We start from the raw sequence: 12494 nt of genomic DNA, 5'->3' as shown, positions 1-12494 counted from the left end.
TGCTCCCGCTTTATTTTTAAATACGCATACGGTATTTGTATGCGCCCTATGGTCCAGTGCGCCTTATGTGTGTGTTAAATACAGTAAGGGCACACATAACTGAGACCGCCTTTTAGCACAGTGCGCCTTATGGTCGTGAAAATATGGTAATAAAGCTAAAATACAAAGGTTTGGACACCGTTTTGCATGCTTCCCTGCTGTAGGGGTCTCTGCAAGCATACAGGGCTCTGAGAGGGTACAAGATGACAACTTTGGAATTCTAATAGAAACAGTCGATCATATTTGTTTGTCAAAGCTGAATCCAGGGCAAACTACGCTAAATTAGCGTTTTTAGATAACAGCTACAATAAGCATAAAAGTTACTGTACGGCTATCATTTGTTAACATGACGCTTGTTCTTATACATGTAATACATTTATTACCAACCTGAGAGTTTATCCGCTGGTCATTCGACATGACAAATGACTTCTGAAGTCTTAATTCAGCTCAAGACGCTGTAGATTCCCGTCAGTAACACTTTCGGTCCGCTAGTAAAACGTAGTAATATTAATCTGCGCTCGATTACTCTTGAACCGGAACCGGATGTAAGTCCCAAAAAACTGAATTTTGGAACTGAAATTGAATAGTAGAACTGAAACTGAATGGTGAGAAGTGAATCTGAAATTATTCGAGAGCTAACTTTTTAAAGGATAAAATATGGTTTCAAAGCAAATGAATTCATTTTCAAACTATAAAATTTAATTTCAGTTTAGTGATGATCATTTTCAAACCAATAAATTGAATTTCAAATTAGGCTAATTCCTATTCAGTTTTTAAAAGCATTTATTCAAGTTACAATTCAGATTCAATCTGAGCAATTCAAATTCAAATTTAACTTATTCAAATTCAGTTTCTGATGGCACAGATTTCTGCCCATACCTCCGCCCCAGTCTCAAGTCTTTTGCAGACTCCAAGAGGTTTTCTTCCAAGATTGCCCTGTATTTGGCTCCATCCATCTTCCCATCAACTCTGACCAGCTTCCCTGTCCCTGCTGAAGAGAAGCACCCCCAGAGCATGATGCTGCCACCACCATATTCAACAGTGGGGATGGTGTGTTCAGAGCGATGTGCAGTGTTAGTTTTCCTCGACACATAGCGTTTTGCATTTTGCCCAAAAAGTTCCATTTTGGTCTCGTCTGACCAGAGCACCTTCTTCCACATGTTTGCTGTGTCCCCCACATGGCTTGTGGCAAACTGCAAACGGGACTTCTTATGGTTTTCTGTTAACAATGGCTTTCTTCTTGCCACTCTTCCATAAAGGCCAACTTTGTGCAGTGCATGACTAATAGTTGTCCTATGGACAGATTCCCCCACCTGAGCTGTAGATCTCTGCACCTTGTCCAGAGTCACCATGGGCCTCTTGGCTGCATTTCTGATCAGCACTCTCCTTGTTCGGCCTGTGAGTTTAGGTGGACGGCCTTGTCTTGGTAGGTTTACAGTTGTGCCATACTTCCATTTCTGAATGATCGCTTGAACAGTGCTCCGTGGGATGTTCAAGGCTTGGGAAATCTTTTTGTAGCCTAAGCCTGCTTTAAATTTCTCAATAACTTTATCCCTGACCTGTCTGGTGTGTTCTTTGGACTTCATGGTGTTGTTGCTCCCAATATTCTCTTAGACAACCTCTGAGGCCGTCACAGAGCAGCTGTATTTGTACTGACATTAGATTACACACTGGTGCACTCTATTTAGTCACTGGCACTCATCAGGCAATGTCTATGGGCAACTGACTGCACTCAGACCAGAGGGGGCTGAATAATTACGCACACCCCACTTTTCAGTTATTTATTTGTAAAAAATGTTTGGAATCGTGTATGATTTTCGTTCCACTTCTCACGTGTACACCACTTTGTGTTGGTCTTTCACGTGGAATTCCAATAAAATTGATTCATGTTTGTGGCTGTAATGTGACAAAATGTGGGAAAGTTCAAGGGGGCCGAATACTTTTGCAAGCCACTGTAAATAAATACTCATCTATCTGGCAAAATATATCACCTTCACCAACAATGGTGTCTTCATTATGGGAAAAAATGTTTTGCCGGCACGCACAATGAACCGGGTCTCTGAAGGGTTTCAAGCTCTCAGGTTTACCTCACTCTCTGAGGACTAGTATGTGTCAGTTCCTCAAACTTGCCTTTGAGTATATTAGCTGTTGTTGGGGCTGCACTATTCTGGATAGAACTCTCTGATGTTGTGCCTTGAATCTGGTGGAGCCACTCTTTCAGTTTTGGATTCCACTTTTGACTTTACATTCCACATCTGCTGCAATTGTTCCTTCATCCCCTACTATTTCTGTATTTTCTTGGACTCCTACTTCCTGATGTTGCTGTCCACTGGTTGCCACATTTATTACAACCTTCTTCTGCTTCTTGTCAATCACCAATATGTCTGGTCAGTTGGGCTGCTTTTCTGTTTGGAACTCAAAGTCTCACAGGATCTTAGTCCTGTGGTTCTCAACTACCTTTGATTTTGTCTCCCATCAGGACTTAGTGACGTCTTGTCCACATGTGGCACAGATGCACCTGCACACTACCCCAGCCAATTTGCTTTTTCTCTCATTGTACACTGTCACAACTTGCATCTGCATCACGCTATGTGTAGGAAAGTCTCTGGGGCACCTTTTCACCCTCTCCAACTTGGGTCCTGTCAGCTGCGGTAGACTCATGCCTCTATGATTGGCGACTAGAGCCAGTTCTTGCACTGCCATAACAAGAGCCTATGTGCTATGCTTTAGGCCACACTTTTCTAGCCTCTGGCAGGAATTCGTGATGTCAGCCACTTCCTGACATCAAAAAATTGGGGGGAGGGCAATATTTACACACAATCCAATTAGTCAATTCTCAGCATCCCTCTTTCTGCTACTCATAGAACCTCAGGTACTGGACAGCTGTTTTGAAAAAGTATTCACTTATCTGCTTTCACACGCATATGAACTTGAGTGACATCCCATTCTTAATCCATAAGGTTTAATATGATGTTGGCCCATACTTTGCAGCTATAACAGCTTCATCATTTCTGGGAAGGAACTCCACAAGGTTTAGTAGTGTATTTATGGGAATTTCTGTGAGGTCAGACACGGGCGATCGTGGCTCAAGAGTTAGGAGTTCGCCTTGTACCGGTTCGAGCCCCGGCTCGGACAGTCTCGGTCGTTGTGTCCTTGGGCAAGACACTTCACCTGTTGCCTACTGGTGGTGGTCAGAGGGCCCAGTGGCGCCAGTGTCCGGCAGCCTCGCCTCTGTCAGTGCGCCCCAGGGTGGCTGTGGCTACAATGTAGCTTGCCATCACCAGTGTGTGAATGTGTGTGTGAATGGGTGGATGACTGGATATGTAAAGCGCTTTGGGGTCCTTAGGGACTAGTAAAGCGCTATATAAATACAGGCCATTTACCATTTACCAGGCCATTTACACTGATGTTGGACGTGAAGGCCAGGGACACAGTGTCCACTCTAATTCATCTCAAACAATATGAGAGTGAGGTCAGGAGTCTGTGCAGGCTAGTCAAGTTCTTCCACACTAAGCTTGCTCTGTCTTTATGGACCTTGCTTTGTGCACTGGTGAGTAGTCATGTTGGAAGAGGAAGGTCCCATCCCCATAGACAGGAAGCATGAAATTGGTCAAAATCTCTTGGTATGCTGAAGCCTTAAGTGTTCCTTTCACTGGTACTAAGGTGTCCACACCATAATCCCCCATATTCCAATGACACTCTTGACACAGTGTAGTCAGACAAGTACCGGTTTTCTGACAACTGCCACATCTAGACTCGTCCATCAGATTTCCAGACAGAAAAGCTGGAATCTTCACTCCAGACAATCTCCATTGCTTTGGAGTCCAGTGAAACGTGCTTTACACCACTGCATTTGATGCAGATGATCAGCCATGAAAACCCATTCCATGAAGCTCTCTAACTGTTCTTGAGTCAATCTCAAGGCCACAGGGTGTCTCATTGTGTTGGCCTTGAGGTGAAGCCCTCCGTGCTACTCTTTTGGCCAGCTTATTATCTCAGAAGGGTATCTCATGAGTGACAGTGTGTGTGTGCGTGTGAGAAAATGACGTGCGCGTTGTCTATTCTTCCCAGCACATTCTCTGATGTGACTTTGTTGAAATGTTCTGGGAACATTAACACATTCTCACCCTAGTGCATGGTGCAGTACATGGTGGCCATAGATGCATAGCCACAGATGTCCAAGAAACGCCATGTCTTTCCCTGGAGACCAGCAACAGCCCATTGGTACACATTTCACAAACATAAACTATGACCTATGCGGAAGTGTGCTACCAGAATGAGGAAATGCTGCTGGATAGAGGGAAAATCAGACCCCTTCAGCTATTTGTGCTGCTTTCACCAGTGCCTGCTTGCACAGTGGGTTCCCTCCTGTGTCCCTTTTGACTGATGTGCTGAGAATTAGATTCTGTCACTTAAAGGCTCACTGGGGCGACACCCCACAGACTTTTAACCGGGTAAAAAGGGGGGTGCCCTGGTGGTATATAGAGAAACAAGAATGAGGTCACTTTCAGTTTCTGCCTGATATGTGTGACTGCTGCTACAATGGATGCTGAAAAATGTTGAAGACTATGGAGTATATAAATAGTGCAGCTTTGCCACAGCATTGAATATAATAAAATGTTGACAATGAATAATACAATTGGGTAAGACTTATGATAAATCATGAATTGTAATAATTTATTAGAATCGTTTTAATCTTTACAAAAAGAAAAAGAAATGAAATGAAAATATGATTAACAATGTTTGTTAATCATTAGATATCTTGTAATTGGTTACTTTGTCATTAGTTTGCATATAAAAAACATAATTAGTTGTTGATCAGTAAAAACAGCAGCTATGTTCTGATGACATTAGTATGCATAAGATTTCATAAACTATATTATGTATTAGCTAATGTTAATGAAATGTTATTGCAATCTGGTAATAACAGTGCCACTCTGTAAAAGTCAGTGCTTATTGAGCTTACTGAGTGAGTCCTCCTCTACACTTGGGCAGCACTCTTTGGTTTCATATACTAACACAATTAATACAGTCCTGAAGAAAAGTTTAACACCACTTTAAAAATGGCAAAAAATCATATATTGCATGGTTGGATCTTAACAAGGTTCCAAGTAGAGCTTCAACATGCAACAAGAAGAAATGGAAGAAAGACATAACATTTTCTCAACGTGCAATTTATTGAAAACAATCCTTAAACTAAAACAGGCTGTTTTACAGCTAATCAAAAGTTTAGCACCACATGCCTTTAAAAGGTCAGATCTGTGCAAAACTGTGGATTCATTGTCATTTTCTGTCAGGTAGTTCCACTGTCATGACGTTCTGATGGCAAAGGCAAAAAAAATCTTCCCTTTTACAATGTGGTCAGATTGTTGAACTGCATAAGCAGGGTCTCTCACCGTTTTTGCTGCTGAGGTGGGACGCAATAAGAAAGTCATTTGGAATAAATGATCCTGAGGGTTATGGAACAAAAAGTCAAGTGGAACACCCAAAAGAATTTCACCAGCACTGAGCCAGAGGATCCAATTGGCTGTCCGTCAAGACACTGGACAATCCTCAGCCCAAGTTAAGGCCGTTATTGGTGCCGACTGCAGGTACCATTGTATAATCAGACCTGATCTTATCTCACAGACCTCACAGTACCATAACACCCTAAGAGAACACTTCGGTCTCAGACTGTTGTTTTACTTGTGGTTCCTGAGTATTTAATGGGAGGCAGAGCCTTAAACTTTCAGGCTCCTCCTATTTCGAACCAGCTCCCAGAAGATTTTATGGTTTTACCATAATCCCTACCAATGCAATCCAATTTGCTAATTTTTTTATTAACATGAATTCCAGGCTCTTAAGTAACCAAGTTACTTAACCTAGATCAAACCCTAATAGCTAGGACATGATAAGACAACTGTAATATGAAACCATTTGAAAGGCGATGATAGTTTTTAGCTTTCAGATTGATTCAAAAACATATAAAAGGAACTCAGGGAGCTCAGATTCTACGGTAAACAGTTTACTGTAGTACCGGTCAGATCACTGTGAAAATCTGCATTTGCTACTTTAACATAATCCAATAAATTACATCAAATGGTCATATTGGCAGCAGAGATTTAATGTCATAAAACAAAAAAAACAAAAAAGTACTAATCAAAGCATATATGACGCATGTAACTGTATATAAATATGGCATGACTAAATCATTTCAATTAAGATTGTTTATTAAATAATTTGAACTTGAAACTGACTGACTCCCTAAAATAGTGTGAGGTACTTAATGCACAAGTTCCACATTTTAATGTGATTCAACTTAAACACCTGAAGCTATTAATTCTTAATCACTCTCTACACTTCTTGTCTTCAACCCCATTAATTCTTCAACCAATGTCACTGTCCTGAATAATTAAAACTGCGAATGAAATTTCTTCCAATATGACAAGGATATGACACATGCAAGAGTGTATATAATCAAAGTTAATGTATTTGTGAATGAATGGTATCTGTATTCTTTTGTGCTGCACATAGGTTTATGGAAATTCTAACACAGGCTTTACATGTATTAACACATGTCAGTACTTCCGACCACTGAGGACAAGACAATGATCCTTGATGCAGAATTACACAATAAAATCCTCTTGTGTGCAGAGGAAAAGAGCAGGGTTATATCTTCTCTGTATGCTACACAGGCCTTAGGAGATCACAGCACATGGTGCACATTAATATTCCTATTTCTGCTTCAGTTCTCAAACTCTCAGTACAGCTTACTGTAACTGCTACAGCTATAATGTCATCAAAGTGCGGTATGTTGAGAAGCCAACATTTTGAAATGCATGACAGTGCAGCAATAATTACATTTTATGGTTCATTTTTCAATTTGTGGAAATTAATCAAATCATTTTATGTCTTTTTTTCCATAAAAAAAGCATTTTCAAAGGAATAAATTTGCAAAATTTGGGCCTTACCATAGATTCACACTGATCAGATATTTAAGGCAGAAAAACCTCCAAAAGTTGATTCTGTTCATCTAGACGTAGCGTTTTGTGGGAGAAACGTTTCGTCACTCATCCGAGTGACTTCTTCAGTCTCAGCTGACTGCAGGTTTCATCTTATAAACAGCACATTTGCATAATGACTGAAACCAGCCCACTGAAGGAACAATGGGCTGGGAGGTCAGTTCCTTAATATTAATTATGCAAACTCTCATGACCATTGATCAACAACTACTGATCAATGGCCATGAGTACCATTCACAGAGAGCTGGGGAATGGCTGCAATCCCCAATGCTGTCATTGTAAAATGGCGAAAGATGTACCCTTTGGTCCCCTCCTCGATTCAGAGATGGTCTTTCCCTTTTCACATAAATGGCCTCTTTGACTCCGCGCTCAAACCAGCGTTCCTCCCTGTCCAGGATGTGCACATCCTCATCCTTGAAAGAGTGTCCACTGGCCTGTAGGTGTACAGTGGGGCAAAAAAGTATTTAGTCAGCCACCGATTGCGCAAGTTCCCCCACTTAAAATGATGACAGAGGTCAGTAATTTGCACCAGAGGTACACTTCAACTGTGAGAGACAGAATGTGAAAAAAAAAATCCATGAATTCACATGGTAGGATTTGTAAAGGATTTATTCGTAAATTAGGGTGGAAAATAAGTATTTGGTCACCTCAAACATGGAAAATCTCTGGCTCTCACAGACCTGTAACGTCTTCTGTAAGAAGCTTTTCTGTCCCCCACTCGTTACCTGTATGAATGGCACCTGTTTGAACTCATCATCTGTATAAAAGACACCTGTCCACGCCTCAAACAGTCAGACTCCAAACTCCGCCATGGCCAAGACCAAAGAGCTTTCGAAGGACACCAGGAAAAGTATTGTAGACCTGCACCAGACTGGGAAGAGTGAATCTACAATAGGCAAGCAGCTTGGTGTGAACAAATCAACTGTGGGAGCAATCATCAGAAAATGGAAGACATACAAGACCACTGATAATCTCCCTCGATCTGGGGCTCCACGCAAGATCTCATCCCGTGGGGTCAAAATGATCATGAGAACGGTGAGCAAAGATCCCAGAACCACACGGGGGGACCTGGTGAATGACCTGCAGAGAGCTGGGACCAAAGTAACAAAGGTCACCATCAGTAACACACTACAACGGCAGGGAATCAAATCCCGCAGTGCCAGACGTGTTCCGCTGCTGAAGCCAGTGCATGTCCAGGCCCGTCTGAAGTTTGCCAGAGAGCACATGGATGATACAGCAGAGGATTGGGAGAATGTCATGTGGTCAGATGAAACCAAAGTAGAACTTTTTGGTATAAACTCAACTCGTCGTGTTTGGAGGACGCAGAATACTGAGTTGCATCCCAAGAACACCATACCTACTGTGAAGCATGGGGGTGGAAACATCATGCTATGGGGCTGTTTTTCTGCCAAGGGGACAGGACGACTGATCCGTGTTAAGGACAGAATGAATGGGGCCATGTATCGTGAGATTTTGAGCCAAAACCTCCTTCCATCAGTGAGAACTTTGAAGATGAAACGAGGCTGGGTCTCCCAACATGACAATGATCCAAAACACACCGCCCGGGCAACAAAGGAGTGGCTCCATAAGAAGCATTTGAAAGTCCTGGAGTGGCCTAGCCAGTCTCCAGACCTCAACCCCATAGAAAATCTGTGGCGGGAGTTGAAAGTCCGTGTTGCTCGGCGACAGCCCCAAAACATCACTGCTCTCGAGAAGATCTGCATGGAGGAATGGGCCAAAATACCAGCTACTGTGTGTGCAAACCTGGTAAAGACCTATAGTAAACGTTTGACCTCTGTTATTGCCAACAAAGGTTATGTTACAAAGTATTGAGTTGTATTTTTGTTATTAACTAAATACTTATTTTCCACCCTGATTTACCAATAAATTCTTTACAAATCCTACCATGTGGATTCATGGATTTTTTTTTTTCACATTCTGTCTCTCACAGTTGAAGTGTACCTCTGGTGCAAATTTCTGACCTCTGTCATCATTTTAGGTGGGGGAACTTGCACAATCGGTGGCTGACTAAATACTTTTTTGCCCCACTGTACATAGACTGCAGAGTCCTGGCCTAACAAGGTAGCTCTTCTGTGTTGTGCCATCCGCTTTGCCCGAGGTTGTTTGGCTTCCCCGATGTATAATTCCTGGCAATCCTCCTGGCATTTAACAGCGTAAACTATGTTACTCTGTTTGTGTTGGGGGACCCAATCCTTGGGGTGGACCAATTTTTAGCACAGCGTGTTTTGGGGTTTAATGTACTGTTTATAAGATTGGGGAAACCTGCAGTCAGCTGAGACTGAAGAAGTCACTTGGATGAGTGACGAAACGTTTCTCCCACAAAACGCTACGTCCAGGTGAACAGAATCAACTTTTGGAGATTTACTTACCTGGATGATTGAGCATGCATCAAGGCAGAAAAAAAATAGGAGAATGATATTAGCTTCATTGCAGTATGGATAAACAATTACATAGAGAAAATCATTTAAAATAGATACATATCAAGGGATTTTAGCTAGTTAAGGTTGATTCTTTTGTGGAAACATTAGGCTTTGCATTGATGGGACAGTGGATGGAATGGGGTCAGGGATCTGTATGAGAGGAGAGGGATGAATAGCTATTGTGACCCATCTTCCCAAAGGGTCAGAGAGCTTAAAGAATGCAGAAATGACATTTGTGCCCTTTTGTATTTCTGGCTGAACTCAAGGTTGTAGTGGCTTTAAGTTCTTTCTTGCCCAAAGTAATGAGACTGTGGCCAGTGGTGGTTGAGATGTTAAACATCTAAAAGGTTCAAATTTGCACACATTTTCCCACTTCTGTCAAAATTCACTGACTTTGTAAGAGGAATTGATTGCTGGCACAATTCAGTACTCCTGCAACCTACGTGACCAAAAAGATACAATACTTTAGAGTACTGTATAAACACACAGAGGATTGTTTAAATGTACTAGTGCTGTAATTAATGAAATAAGTGTGCAAACATCCTAGATAGTCTCCATCCTATACACTTTGACTATAAAAGTATCAATTTGTTTCATGACATCTTGTGATAATCCAACAATTAGAGTCTTTTAACTTAAAAAAAATTAAAGATGAAATAAATAAAGTTCTGAGAGTGATCTAATTAATACTGTACTTGTAGCAAGGAGCCATGACAGCTTTCTAGCCCCAAAATGGGATCTGGAAACTGCAACAAATCCCTCTGATTTTTGTTTTTTCCACAGGTGTGTGTTGCGAGTAGACTAGGTGACTTGAGGGATGTTCATATAATTCAATTTAGACTTAGAATGGGGCACCGGTTTAGCTCAGTTCGTTGAGCAGGCGACCACATGCCATACGGCTGAGAGCGGCCGGCCCAGTTTCAAGCCCCACCCGCAGCCCTTTGCCGCATGTCTTCCCCCTTCTCTCTCTGCCCCTGTTTTCCTGTCCTTTCTTTATTGTGTCTATCAAATAAAGCTGAAAAAGGCCAAAAATATTTTTAAAGAAAGTAGACTTAGTATAAAATCAAACAGCCACATATATTCGGATAAATATTCAAAGTGTGCGCAGATGTGTGCCTTAAAATCGTGATTTTCAACAGAATCTACAGTAGAGCTTAAGAAACTTTGAGGAGTCTTTCATCCACTGAATGAACACAACATGTATAATCTACCTAATTCTTTGGGGCGCAAGCAAAGCTGGGGATGCATGTGAAAAACAAATACTTACAAATAAAATGCAATTAAGTTGGTAACAAAATCAAGATTAGTTTTGGGCCTCTGATTCTGAGCCATTTCCAACCAGGTGACATGATCTCGACACAGTTCAGCGACCATAAATCTAAAACAAAAATGAAAATATCAGCTTGGCTTCTCTAGGAAATTACAAGCTCCTGGCCATCAAGGAACCACGGAGCTCAGTATTCACTTTTCGGCCTTTCTCATATTCTTCTGGCTCCCTCCAAGCTAATGAAAACTCAGAGGAAGCGAGGAGAAGCCCCCTGAGCGTAAACACATTGCATAATAGGCACTTCTTCAAAATGCTAACAGCCCCAGAAAAGGTCTTACCATTTCAGAGATTTAACACATAGAAACAGAGGTGAAAATCTTAAAAAAAAAAAAAGAAAGAAAAAAAAAAAGGGCATTTTCTCTACATACTGGTAGAGCACACTTAGCTGACATATTATATATGACAAGTCATATATCCTTTATTGTATCATTTGATGCCATCATGGACTTTTGCGGGAAGTTCTGAAGGTATGCTGCACTAGCTTGTATGTGTGTATATATATTCTGTACACATACATAGCTATTTATGATACAAGACATTCTTATTAAACTTTAGCATTTGGAGGACATGTTATCACAAGAACAGCACTTCCCAACAGATTCATCTTTCTGCAACATATTAAGCTACTAATACTACTGTAGTGCAATTTATTTTTAGCGCGTAATACCCATAAATCGCCAACGACACTTCAATTTTTCCATCTTTGATCTTTTTACCATCGCAAATTCACATATCTAAAAACAGTGTCTTAAAGGATTAAGTTATAATTAATGGTGAGCTGCACCCCTTTTAATTTATCCATTTAATATGACGGGCAAGGGTGATGAAACTACTTCAGACTTTAGGTGCAACGTCTTTGCAACATAAAATTTTCATTTACATTACAGTTTTTTCTGATTGCTTAAGCAAATTTTTTGTAACTATTGGCTAATTTTGCAAAACTCTTCACACAGATAAGAAAACCTGTCACCCAATAATCAAAACATTGTAGTTCTCTTGCAAAAGCAAACACAGCTAGATTAACTCTTCACACCTTCGTAAAAATGGTGTTTCCGTATCAAACAGTACACACAAGCCATCATCTACTAAGCACACAATGCGCCAACTGCACACTGATGGTATGAATACAAAACACATCTGGCTTTTGCTTTCTCTGTGCACAAGGTAGGCTATGTCAGTTTGAGCTCATACTTCTGTCATAGATCCATAAGCATAGAGGGATCCAAACTTCAAGTACTGGTGTTTATTCAAACACATCAAAACAAACACAAGTGTTTATTTCCAAGTATAAGATTATTTGCAATCGCCATAATGACTATATGGGTTACTTGGTCTGCAGTGAACATGCTTCCTCTGCCCCAGCATCTGGTCATCTAGCAATTCTGTAAAGTAACAATTTCAGTATTTTTACATCAATGGTATTGGTGTGTTTCTCATTGGCATATGGCAGTGCTACAGATCTTTGTGCGAAGTGACTGTACTAACCGATTCTCATTTCAAGATGTCCTTATGGTGCTTGCTACAGTGTAGCGGCTCGAGTTAGGCTGGACCCGTTGGCCAGCTACCCTCAGGGTCATTCCACGGTTGATTACATGGTCCACTATTGTAGCTCTGATGTCATCAGCAATTCTATTTCTTACTCTTCCTACCCTTCCTCTCCCCCCTCCTCATCTTCCTCTCCCCCCT

The sequence above is a fragment of the Astatotilapia calliptera genome, chromosome 7, assembly GCF_900246225.1.
Source record: "Astatotilapia calliptera chromosome 7, fAstCal1.2, whole genome shotgun sequence".
In the NCBI taxonomy this organism is placed as follows: domain Eukaryota; kingdom Metazoa; phylum Chordata; class Actinopteri; order Cichliformes; family Cichlidae; genus Astatotilapia; species Astatotilapia calliptera.
This window is presented reverse-complemented; position numbering follows the sequence as displayed.